We start from the raw sequence: 11,468 nt of genomic DNA on the forward strand, positions 1-11,468 counted from the left end.
ATATATGTTATATATTTATAGATTGTATATTACACATAAAATGGTAGAATACTTTTATCAAATAGAAAATATATATTTATATATAATATATAATATGTAATATTTATATATAATATATATTATATGTTATATTTACACATAATATATAAATACATTTATAAATAATATATTTATATATTATTATATTTATATATTATATATAAATATTATATATTTCCTCGATTCATTTATTATAATATGTACATGTGTATGTCCCTTTAAGAGAAGAGAGGTATTTCTGGAAAGGAGTTGTCCAAGCAGAGATGACTTTTCCTAGCCTTCCTGATAATCACATGGAGTCAGTGACTGTGTCTTGCTTATTGTTTGTTTTCTCTGCCTAACATAGTACACAGCTCAGAGGAGGTTCTCAATAAATAAGTATGACATAAATTGATACTTTACCTCTCTGGTTGCAGCTTGTCTTTTTGCTAATTACACAGATATGGGAAGGTCGTACGATTCAAATAAATTTTACAATAAGCTGTTTCCTTTTTAAACTTAGAGAGCATCTCTCAAGTCTAGGGGCATGTCAGTTTTCCATCAGCTTCCCTGCTATGAACACTTTGTGAATCACCCTAAATTACATCAAAAGAAAAGACATCATGTTCTCTTCTGCTTGGTGATACAAGAGGGCTTTTCCACTGGAAAAAATACTAAATTTTCTATTTCCTGTGTGTTACCAGCAAAAACTTTTTTCACAAGCTACTGTTTTCTGGGTTAGAGTGAATAAGTAAGTAACCAATTAGCTCGTTCATTTCCAATTCAAGGACATCAACAATCCTCTCATCTATTGGTGGCAAATTCTTGTCCTATGTGATGTCAACACTTTAATCTGTCTATGGCAAGCGTTACTAATTATTCATACTTACCTTTTAGCCCTGTCTGTGGCTTCAGAATAATTTCCAACGCAACCATCCAAATTTTGACCCACAACGTGTTACATTTGGCATTGCGGTGACTCAGTTCCTCATCTTTAGTGTACTCCTTCATCGTTTTTGCAGATATAAAGAAGTTAAAGGAAAGAAAGGTAAAGTAACTCTACAAAGAACATGCAAGATGTTGGTAGCAAAGCAAAACGCAAAATTTTGGGATTCTGATCCTCAGCCACTATTTTTTTTTTAACCACTTGGAAATAGACATCTAAAGCAGAAAGAAATGTTCCAGAAGCCTTGGTGTGTGGGGGGTGAGTGGATGTGGCTGTATGCCCTAAAGACAAATTTTAAGTCTCACAACTTGGCTGCGGGCAAGCTCTGGTGTTTAGCAAGGTCTTGTATTTTGGGTTTACAAGATGCTCATTTGTTTCTCAATGGTTCCAGCTTGTCCTTTCACCTGGAATGTTGTCAGGAACCTGGGGCCTAGAAACAGCTGATAAAGATAAGCTTTGAGCCACTGAGGGTCCTTGGGCAAGTTGGCATCCTGCTCCGGGCCTCAGTTGCCTACTCGACAAAATATGGTATTGGGTTTTTGAGGTAAATTTAGATTAACTTGTGTGAAGCACTGAATACAATATATGGTGTCTTTAGGTCCAACCTCAGATCTCCCTACATGTTGTCAGAAAAAGACATTTGAGCATTTTAAGAGTGAAATCAAAAGTGCACTACCAAGGTTTCTAACAGCCCAGTTCTGTCCTGGCTTTTCTTCCTGCAACTGTTTTCAGCTTGGGTGAGTCACTTTTCTCTCTGGACCTCCATTTTCTCACCTGTAAAGTAAGGAGATTGGAAAATGACCTCAAGGCCCTTTCATCTTTGAATATCTATGATTCTGTGCCTCTCTATATCTGAGTCCCCAGAATTCTTTTTCTTGGAATATCTCCCTCAGTTGAGAGAAAATTATAAGAAGGGCTGCTTCCCAGGTTTATTTTGGGTGCAGTGGCCAGTCTCCCTTGAACTTGGCATTTGTAACTAATCTCTATAAGCAAAGTGTGCTCCAATTATGACTTCACCCTACTGGCCCAGCAGAGCTATTGGGTGCTGCCAGTAGGGATAAAGGAGTGTTCCAGCCATGAGGCAACTATTTTGTTACAATTAATGGACATGGGGTTGAGAGACATGTCCCTCAGGCATTCTCTTGTGCCACCTTGAAGAGGTCATCCTAGGTAAAAGTTCTCTGAAGAGAAATATTGGCAGATACATATGGCAAAACACAGCCTCCAACTCCAGTCAAACCACCACCACAAGCACAGTGAAAAGCAGAAAAGAACTGTTGGGTGTAGTAGGGTGGAGGTGAAGACCTTGGTCCTGCCTTTATGAAGCATACATCACTTCGCACCAAGCATCACGCTTGGTGCTGGACACAAAGAGATGATGAAGATGCAAAATGTGGTCCCTGTTTTTAAGGAGATCACAGTTTTCTCAGGCAGTCTTACAGTAACTATGGCAGTCAAGATATTAACAATAATATATATCTTGGACATTCACCTAGAGATTAAAATGATGATTCTAGCAAGATAAGTCATCAGGTAATTTAGATTATAGGTGGGAATAATGAATCTTTCAGAATTACTAAGTGGGGCCTTCCATAGAAGAGTATAATTCAAGACACATTGGTTTCACCAGTGGTGACCTCCCCTCAAAGTCAGATACAGGGGAGCAGACTTAATATTGTTGGAGGAAAAGAGAGTCAAAACCTACGAGAAGGAGCATCACAAGGGAGACAAAGAATTGAATTGTTTCTGAGTTGGTAATGTGAAAGTTGCTAGAAATAATACTTGCTCAGGTGCTCTGGGACTAGTTTATGTGCCAGCTGTGTGCACAAAGTGAAAGGCTTAATTGCTAGAACTGTATTACTTTTGGCTCTAGTCTGCTGGACCTTCCTTCTCCCAAACTATAGCTCCCTGGAGCTTTCTGGAAGTGCTTTTGTATTCCTGGACTTACCTATAGCATACCTTTAAAGGCAAAGGAAGTGTCTTAACTCCTCTTAAATCAGCTAAGCTATGCTGGGGTAGTAATAAACACCTATATCTCAGGGACTTAACACAGGTTTCTCACCCGCATCACAGTCCAGTGAGGGCTTCTCTCCATCCTAAAACTTTCCCCCTGGAACTCAAGTCTCTCTATGTTGCCTTGAAAGGGAAAAGAGAGCCGCAGGGTCAGGATTTAAGGACCATGCCTAGAATGGCTTACATAATTTCCACCCACATTGCATTGTCCCAAATTCAGTCATATGATCCCAACTTATTGTCACCAAAATGCTAGGGATTTGGTCTAGGCCCTGCTGCTCACAGCACAGAATGCCAATCAAAGAGACAATGAGTATTGCCATGGAAGAAGGCTTTAATTGGATGCTGCAGCTGAGGAGTTAGGAGATCAGTCTCAAATTTGTCTTTCAAATTAGCTAAAATTAGGGGTTTACATAGCAGGGAAGAAATGTAACCATGTATAAGAAAACAGGAATTAGGGAGGGGTAAGGAAGAGAAGTTGGTTGACAGGAAGTAGGTGGAAAGTTAGGCAATCCTCATGGGTGAGGGGTCTGGCATCTCTTTGTCCAGATGCAGTGATCTGGTAAGTTTCACCTCCTTGATACTGTCTGGGAGGTGTGATGGTTGGTTTCCTGAGAAAGAAACTGAGATAAGACAAATGTAACTTTCTTGAGTTTTAAGACTGGGGGGATCAATTTGTATGTTTATTCAATAGAAGTAATAGACATTAGTTCTGTAGAAAACTTGGACCAGTTTCAGTCTCCCCTTTCTATTTTCAGTTCCTCGATCATGGGAAATTTGGTCATTGATCTTTCTGGCTGCTTCATGCTGAGGAGGGGCATTACAAGCAGCTCCATACTAAGGGTGATGAATCAAATGTTAATCTAATACTGCAGTCTCCTTCTATGACACAATCTTTCTCCCTCTAGTCTCCCACTTCCACCAAAGACAAATCATAGCAGGACCAACCTACCTGCAAAATTAGCTTCGGTCCCATATACTTGGCCCGATTACCCACAGAAAGTACAGCAAGCATCATCATCCACATAGGGTCTCCAAAATTGGCTTTCCTGGAACCATTCACAAGGCCATTTCAGTCAAAGCCCTGGGAAAATAACCAGTTCCTCCAACTGTGTCTCATTGTAAAAGAAAACAGATTATTATTGAACTTATGTAAGCAACCATATTGCCATAAATTAAGAATATTCACAAATAGTTTACAAATTCTAGAGAAATCAGGCAGAGAAAGAAATGTGCTTCAAATTCTATTTACAAGAGTACACTCTACTCAATTGCTAGAGGTTGTAAACAGCTCAAAAGAAAAAGTGTTGTCCAGACTCTGAAAAACAAAACAAAAAGAATCAGCAATGTTTCAAAGAACCAAAAAAAAAAAAAAAAAACCATAAAAATTATTTCTGTCCTCCATTAGCTCAGTCCATGCAATCAACTCCCACTCTGCTTCATATTGGGTTAGTAATCTTTAAGAACACATCAGCTTTTCAATTAATATCCTGGAAGTTTTCTCTCTAGCCCAATGGCAAAATCTCCAAAGTTATCAGAAACCTGCATTCAAGGATTCTTTTAATGAATTCCCCAAAAGAAGCAAGTTCCAGACTGTAGCTGATGATAAGCCTGTTTTTAAAAACAATTAAAGCAAAATAATTATGGATGAGAAAAGTCTCAACAGTCACAATTGACAAGAAAATTTGGTTATTTCTGTGACATACAAAAATTTAACATAATCATAATTATTACTGATAACGTATATTAAGACATCAGAATTTTAGGAATCTCATGCATTAATGTTAAAGCTAATTTTAACAAAACCTGATAAACAAATCTAATTTGAATCAGTTTGATCATAAGGTAAGAAGTCTTTTATAACCTTTTACAATGTTTTTTATTAAAGATAAAATCATTGCTCTAAGAAAACTGTGTTATTCCATCACAATGGCCCAGATACTGGTATTGCATCAGTGTGCTTTTGATATTAACATTTAATTTATAGAAAACCTTGAACTAATTTGTCCCTTAAAATTAGCCCTTAAAATCTCACATGCACCCACATCTTCCACAATAGTTCCTGGGCCTACAGGGATTGAATAGTTTTAATTTCTAGCCCTGTGTCTCGGGCAAGTTGTTCATTTTGATTGTCACCTTCTCCTGGGTCTGAAAACAAGGCTTTGACTACTGTCAATGTTCAAGATTTGGCATGAGTCTGTGCCTTTTTTAGACCCAAGAGTCAAAGTCCTAACTTAACAGTACAAGGACTAGTTAATAGGACATTTATATTATAGAAAGTCCTGTCATTCTCCCTCACATGTCACAAATTAAAGCACTGTGAATTGGTGTCTAGTAGTTAATGCCTGCAGCACTTTAAATCACTGTATTAAAGTGGCTAGATTATTCCTTGCATATATCTAATTTCTAACATTGTAGTGACAGAACTGTGACTCAAAGCATCAAAAATGTGATAGGTCCAATGCCAAACTTATCCAAGTAAGACAATTAACTTTATTCTCCATCATTTAAGAAAATGGTAAATGCAAATATCTGTTTGGGAAATTCAATATGAAGATAAATAATCTCTTTTTGCTTAAATACTATACAGTGAAACAGGGACAAAGTAAAAACAAGCACAGAATATTTTTTTCTGCTATTTTAAAAGAGCATCATCATACATTTCCAAGACTGGTTTCTAGATACGGTACTGACAACTATTAGGTAGATTTCAACTCCAGAATCTTCAAAACAGAATAATACTAGTATATATTTTGTTTTCAAGTACACACGTTAAGGCCTAATAGTGATAACAGATTTGGAATAAAAAAGAATCACTAGAAAGCCTGACATTTTTACTTCTACTTAATCCAAGTGAATGTCACTTAGTTTTGATAGTGGTAAATACAACTAACGTAGTCTGAGAGAAATCCCAGTCAATATAATTTCTTTTAAGGACAAAGCTAGTCTTTCCTGAACATTAAAACTTTGTACCCCATCACAATTTTTCCTCATTACCTAAAGAAAAAGATCTGAAACCGATTCAAATTATTGATTGAATTGAATTTCCTTAGGGAAAAAAACTGTCTAAACATTTCTTCTCTTACCTGCTTTTCCAAATAAATAAGTAATCTACTATTTCTGCTCAGAACTTATTTAAAGAAACAAGGTTTTTTGTTTTTTAGGGGTTCTTTTTTGACCCATAGCTTAAAGCTCTTGTAGCTCTCTAGATCATCAGAGTCAGCAAAACCAATCAAATTTTTAATGGCTGGTGTCCCCTATCCATTTTTGCAGGCCTGACAAAGATAGCTTAAGAACTTTAGATAAATAGAGCAAATAATGAATTGTTGGAAATGCATGGGAAACAAAATGACTATTCATAGAAGAAAATACAAGCCTTCCATTAAAAACTAAAAATATCAATGGTTTTTTATATGTGTATATACCAGTAAAACCCAAAGGAGAACAAATAGCAAATAATTAAAAATTAAAAGCAAAAACAAACGGGAAACCAACCCCCAATTTTTCACCTACTCAGTTTACTTTGAAGGTTACAGTATAATCCAGAGCCTAAAACAAACATATGTTGGATATTTTGTTCCTATTATACAAATTAATGTCTCTAAGTCCAGCAACGTCACTATACCTTCTGTGCAATTAAGAAATTTACTTCAAGCACGTGACCAGTAAGTACTTTAGTGCTAGTACTATCTATGCAGAATAGCAAATACAGTGTGAAACAAAGCAATGCAAGCCTGTATGTAAAATTTGGCTCCATGCTAAATCTGGATTCATGCTTAAGTATGTTAAAAAAAAAAAAGAAAAGAATTGCCAAGCTGCCAATATATTTCTTTACAGTATTTCTTAATTTACCTTCATCAATACTAAGATCTTTAGCTATGAGCAATGTTAATTAGCCAAATGTCTCCAATTTTCTATCAGATTTTAAAGAGTATTTTACTACTTATTTACACAAACCATTCAACATGTTTGGACTTTGTTTTTGTCCTAGATTTTCTTTCTTTCTTTGGTTTTTTTTTTTAAATGACCAATTATTTTATTTTAGGACAAAAGTTTACCATGGTCCATAATTTGTATCAACCTTTACATAACTTATGAATTAGACAAAATAATTTGTTTTTCTCTGTAAAAACACATCTTCTCTCACACATTTTATATACAGAATAATATATTAATTGCCATTCTGATTCTTAGTAACTTTAAATTTTAGTGAAAACCTAGGAATAAGACATTCTGAACTAGCTGTCAGATATTAACATTTTAGAGATGAGAACATTCCACAATTTTAAAAAACATGCTTCCCAACGTCATAACCCTTTCTTTCTCTCCTTTCTCTTTCTTTTCCTTCCTTCCTTCCTTCCTTCTTTCTTTCTTTCCTTCTTTCTTTCCTTCTTTCTTTCCTTTCTTTCCTTTCTTTTCTTTCTTTCTTTCTTTCTTTCTTTCTTTCTTTCTTTCTTTCTTTCTTTCTTTCTTTCCTTCTTTCCTTCCTTCGTCCCTCCCTCCCTCCCCTCCCTTCTTTCTTTCTTTTCTTTTTTTCTTTTCTTTTTTTTGACGGAGTTTTGCTCTTGTCACTCAGGCTGGAATGCAATGGCATGGTCTTGGCTCACTGCAACCTCCGCCTCCTGGGTTCAAGTGATTTTCCTGCCTCAGCCTTCCAAGAAACTGGGATTACAGGTGCCTGCCACCATGCCCAGCTAATTTTTGTATTTTTAGCAGAGATGGGGTTTCACCATGTTGGCCAGGCTGGTCTTGAACTCCGGATCTCAGGTGATCTGCCTGCCTTGGCCTCCCAAAGTGCTGGGATTACAGACCTGAGCCACCACATCCGGCCCCATAATCCTTTCTTAATTGGAAGTGACCCAGATGGCCAAAAAGCATCTATTATTCAATCCTAAATAACTTCAAGATTTCAAATTACATTAAAAAGTGCAGCTACAAGCATTTATCCCATTTACATGTACATGATTCTTTCATTTTTTCAAACGATTTATCTAGATTACTTCTGAAAACTGAAATATTAGACAAAGCTAATCATCATTTCAAGTTATTTCCTTGTTAACCTTTTTTATAGCCTGCGAAGATCAGATGTTCACCTAAGTAAGAACCCTTTTAAAGTTAAATACATGGGTATTGTGTCAATAATTCAGAAAATTCAGCTATTTTCATTAAACTAACATTGAATTAGTCTTACTTATCGAAAAAAGTCACACCAACAAAGACTATTTAGTTTTGGCTGGGTATATTGTTTTATAACCTTTTATGCTAAACCCCGACACCCCAAAATATCTAGCAGAGACAAATATAAAACCCAGACAAAAAGGTATGCTGGCAATTCCAAAGACATTTCTATTTTTACCTTACCAATAACTTTAAAGGTAGTTTTTAAAATTAACAATTTACTTAATCAAGTGAATTTAAAAAATTCTTGAACTTATTTACTTAATTTACAAGCATTCTTTTGCTTATAAGCAAAGTTGGTAGACACAACATATAATAAATGTACATACACATAAACACATCTAAATATGTATACACACACAGACACAAAGATCCAATAGCATTTACCTCAAAACTTTAGCTATGAAATAGCAATAGAAACTCACCAGTTTACAAACAGGTTCACATGGCTAAACTATTTTTGCCCCAATACATAATCAAATGAAGGCTGTGAACCAAAATTTGGGGTAAAGCAGTTCTCATGGCAGTTTGCTTTTTAAAGGCCATACCTTCCCAGATGCCAAAGAGCACTAGGTCCAGATAGCACCACAGAAAAACATCATCTATAACCTACTAATCAGGCCCAACCCTGCTTAGAACAGCAGCGTAAGAGTCTGACTACATGGAATTTCATCTTGCCTTCTCATTCAACAGCAAACTCCAGATCCCAAAGAATACTGGGGCCAGGCCAAGTGCAGTGGCTAACACCTGCAATCCCAGCACTTTGAGAGGCTGATGTGGGAGGACCACTTGAGTCCAAGAGTTAGAGACCAGCCTGGGCAACATGATGGGAACTTATCTCTCCAAAAATTAAAAAAAAAAAAAAAAAGCTAGGCATGATGGCATGTACCTGTACTCCTAGCTACTTGGGAGGCTGAGCTGGGAGGATCCCTTGAGCCCAGCAGTTCCAGGCTACAGTGAGCCATGATGACACTATTGCACTCCAGCCTGGGCAACAGAGTAAGATCCTGTCTTAAAAAAAATGGAATATTGAAGTCAAACAGCATTACAGAAGAATATCAATTATATCAGTTTATCAAACTCTAATTTCCCATGACTATATCAACACACACAACCACAAAAATATAAACCAACTGCTGTAACAACGAGCTCTAAGAGTATCCAAACTGAGACAGTCAGGGTGCTTCCCTCTCTCAGTTGGGCTTGTTCAACCTATAAATGGAAATTCTTTAAAAAATTTCCCAGCCAGGTGTGGTAGCTCATGCCTGTAATCCCAGCACTTTGGGAGGCCGAGGCAGGCGGATCATGAGGTCAGGAGATCGAGACCATCCTGGCTAACACGGTGAAACCCCGTCTCTACTAAAAATACAAAAAAATTAGCCGGGCATGGTGGCAGGCTCCTGTAGTCCCAGCTACTCGGGAGGCTGAAGCAGGAGAATGGAGTGAACCCGGGAGGCGGAGCTTGCAGTGAGTCGAGATCACGCCATTGCACTCTAGCCTGGGCAACAGAGCCAGACTCCGTCTCAAAAAAAAAAAAAAAAATTCCCAAATTGAGAGGAGCAGATACCATCTAGGCCCACAAAGGACACTTTTACCTATCCAGATGCAGATGTCTAATTTGTAAGGCTGTTTTTCCTAGGTAATCAGGAACATGGTTGGGGCCAGCAGTGGTGGGGCTGGACAGAGAGAGAAACTGAGACTCACCTCTGGCCAAAAAAGGGTCTGGCAGCTGCTTAGGAGGGCTCCAAAACTTTTTCAGCCTGTGGAAACAAACCCACAAGCAATGTGTTACTGGTCAGGGAACTAAAATCTGTTACCTAAATGCCAGGGGTTTATTCTAGGTTCTGCTGCTTGCAGCGCAGAAAGCCAGTCACTGAGACAGTGAAGATAGCCAGAGAAGGCTTTAATCAGGTGCTACAGCCAAGGAGATGACAGATCAGTTTCAAATCCATCTCCCCAAGCAACCAAAATTAGGGGTTTATATAGTAGGAAAGAAATGTACCCATGTATAGGAAAATAGAAACTAGGGAGGGGCAAGAAAGAGAAGTTGGTCAACAGGAAGCAGGTGGTTGGTTATGCAATCATGATGGGTGAGGGGGTCTTATGTTTCATTGTCGAGATGCAGTGATCTGCTAAGTTTCAGCTCCTTGATATTATCTGGAAGGCCTGATGGTTGGTTTCCTGAGAAAGGAACTCAGATAAGACAAATATAACTTTCTTGAGTTTTAAGACTGGAGCATCAATTTCTATGTTTATCCCAAAGAAACCATACACATTAGTTCTATGAGACAACTGGGACAATTTCATAACCTGCATTAGAGGTTGGGAAATGTCTTCCCATATTTCCAAGATAAGAAAACAGTGCGGGGGCCAAAAGGCATTTGTCCCAGCCATACTCCCCTGTAATGTACACTTTCCTCAAACATTTTCCAAATTCACTGCTACAATGCTCTGAACCCTATTTTCTGCAGATGCAACTTTAACACTGTATATTCCCGATCTGATATGAAACAAACAACAGCACCACATTTTCCCTGGATGTTGTTTTGCCAAGGCTTTGATCTCCACTGCAATGTGCCAGTAAGGCAAGAGGAAAATGAGAGATCTTTGAGTTCAATGATCTTGTCTATTTAAGCTGAGCTCTTCCTTGGAACCCCAAGCCATCATAATGTTTGTGGTCAGCATTGGAGCTGTGAACATCCTTGCAACTGGGGTTTGGCACAACCTTCTTTGATCAGCTTCTGTTCATCCACCAGCATTCCTATGCCATAGAAAGTCAATGAGGTAAGACTAAGCCAGATGGACCACCTACAAATCACCTGGAGACCTCTGAATCCATAGCAAAGAAATTAAGACAAAGTTGAGGAAATCTGAACTGCTGGTTCTCCAGCTACTGTAGTCAAATGAAGAGGACACAGAAGCCCTGAATTTTTGAATTCTTAGGATGAAAAGGGACACATTGGTTGTATGACTAACTTTATAGGGAAAGACCTTCAATACTTATAATGTGAACTCAATAAATAGTAATGTAGCAAAGAGAAGTTTCCATGGGGAAAATAACATGTAAAGTCAAAACTTAAAAAAAAAAAAAGTAAGATTTTTCCAAGTTGCATTTCAGAAGAGGGAGGAGAAAAAGCAAAGGAACATGAAACGATGAAAAACAAACTATAACATATTCCTCGCCCTTCAACAATAATCTGGAGGTCAAAAGCTAAATTCTTTATCACCAAAGAATCTTTTGACCTTCACATTGGCTTATTGGGTGTAATTGTATTTCCAGGGTCACTCTCTGATTCCTGATACTCCTTTATAA

General features: G+C 37.6%; 1 long non-coding RNA gene across 2 annotated transcripts; it reads right to left on the bottom strand.

Annotated features, from left to right (window-relative positions):
- Nucleotides 1-222: 222 nt before the first annotated feature.
- LOC107976443 (uncharacterized) lies at nt 223-10,266 on the bottom strand. 2 transcript variants are annotated; one of them, XR_001720422.3, is made up of 4 exons: nt 9,860-10,266; nt 3,930-4,026; nt 1,641-1,738; nt 223-1,023 (listed from the first exon to the last, which is right to left on the bottom strand). It is a non-coding gene; the product is annotated as an uncharacterized LOC107976443 (long non-coding RNA). The 2 variants fall into 2 exon arrangements; XR_001720421.4 differs by lacking the exon at nt 9,860-10,266 and having other exon boundaries at nt 3,930-9,850.
- Between the last annotated feature and the right edge of the window lie 1,202 nt (nt 10,267-11,468).

The sequence above is a fragment of the Pan troglodytes genome, chromosome 7 (genome assembly GCF_028858775.2).
Source record: "Pan troglodytes isolate AG18354 chromosome 7, NHGRI_mPanTro3-v2.0_pri, whole genome shotgun sequence".
Classification (NCBI taxonomy): domain Eukaryota; kingdom Metazoa; phylum Chordata; class Mammalia; order Primates; family Hominidae; genus Pan; species Pan troglodytes.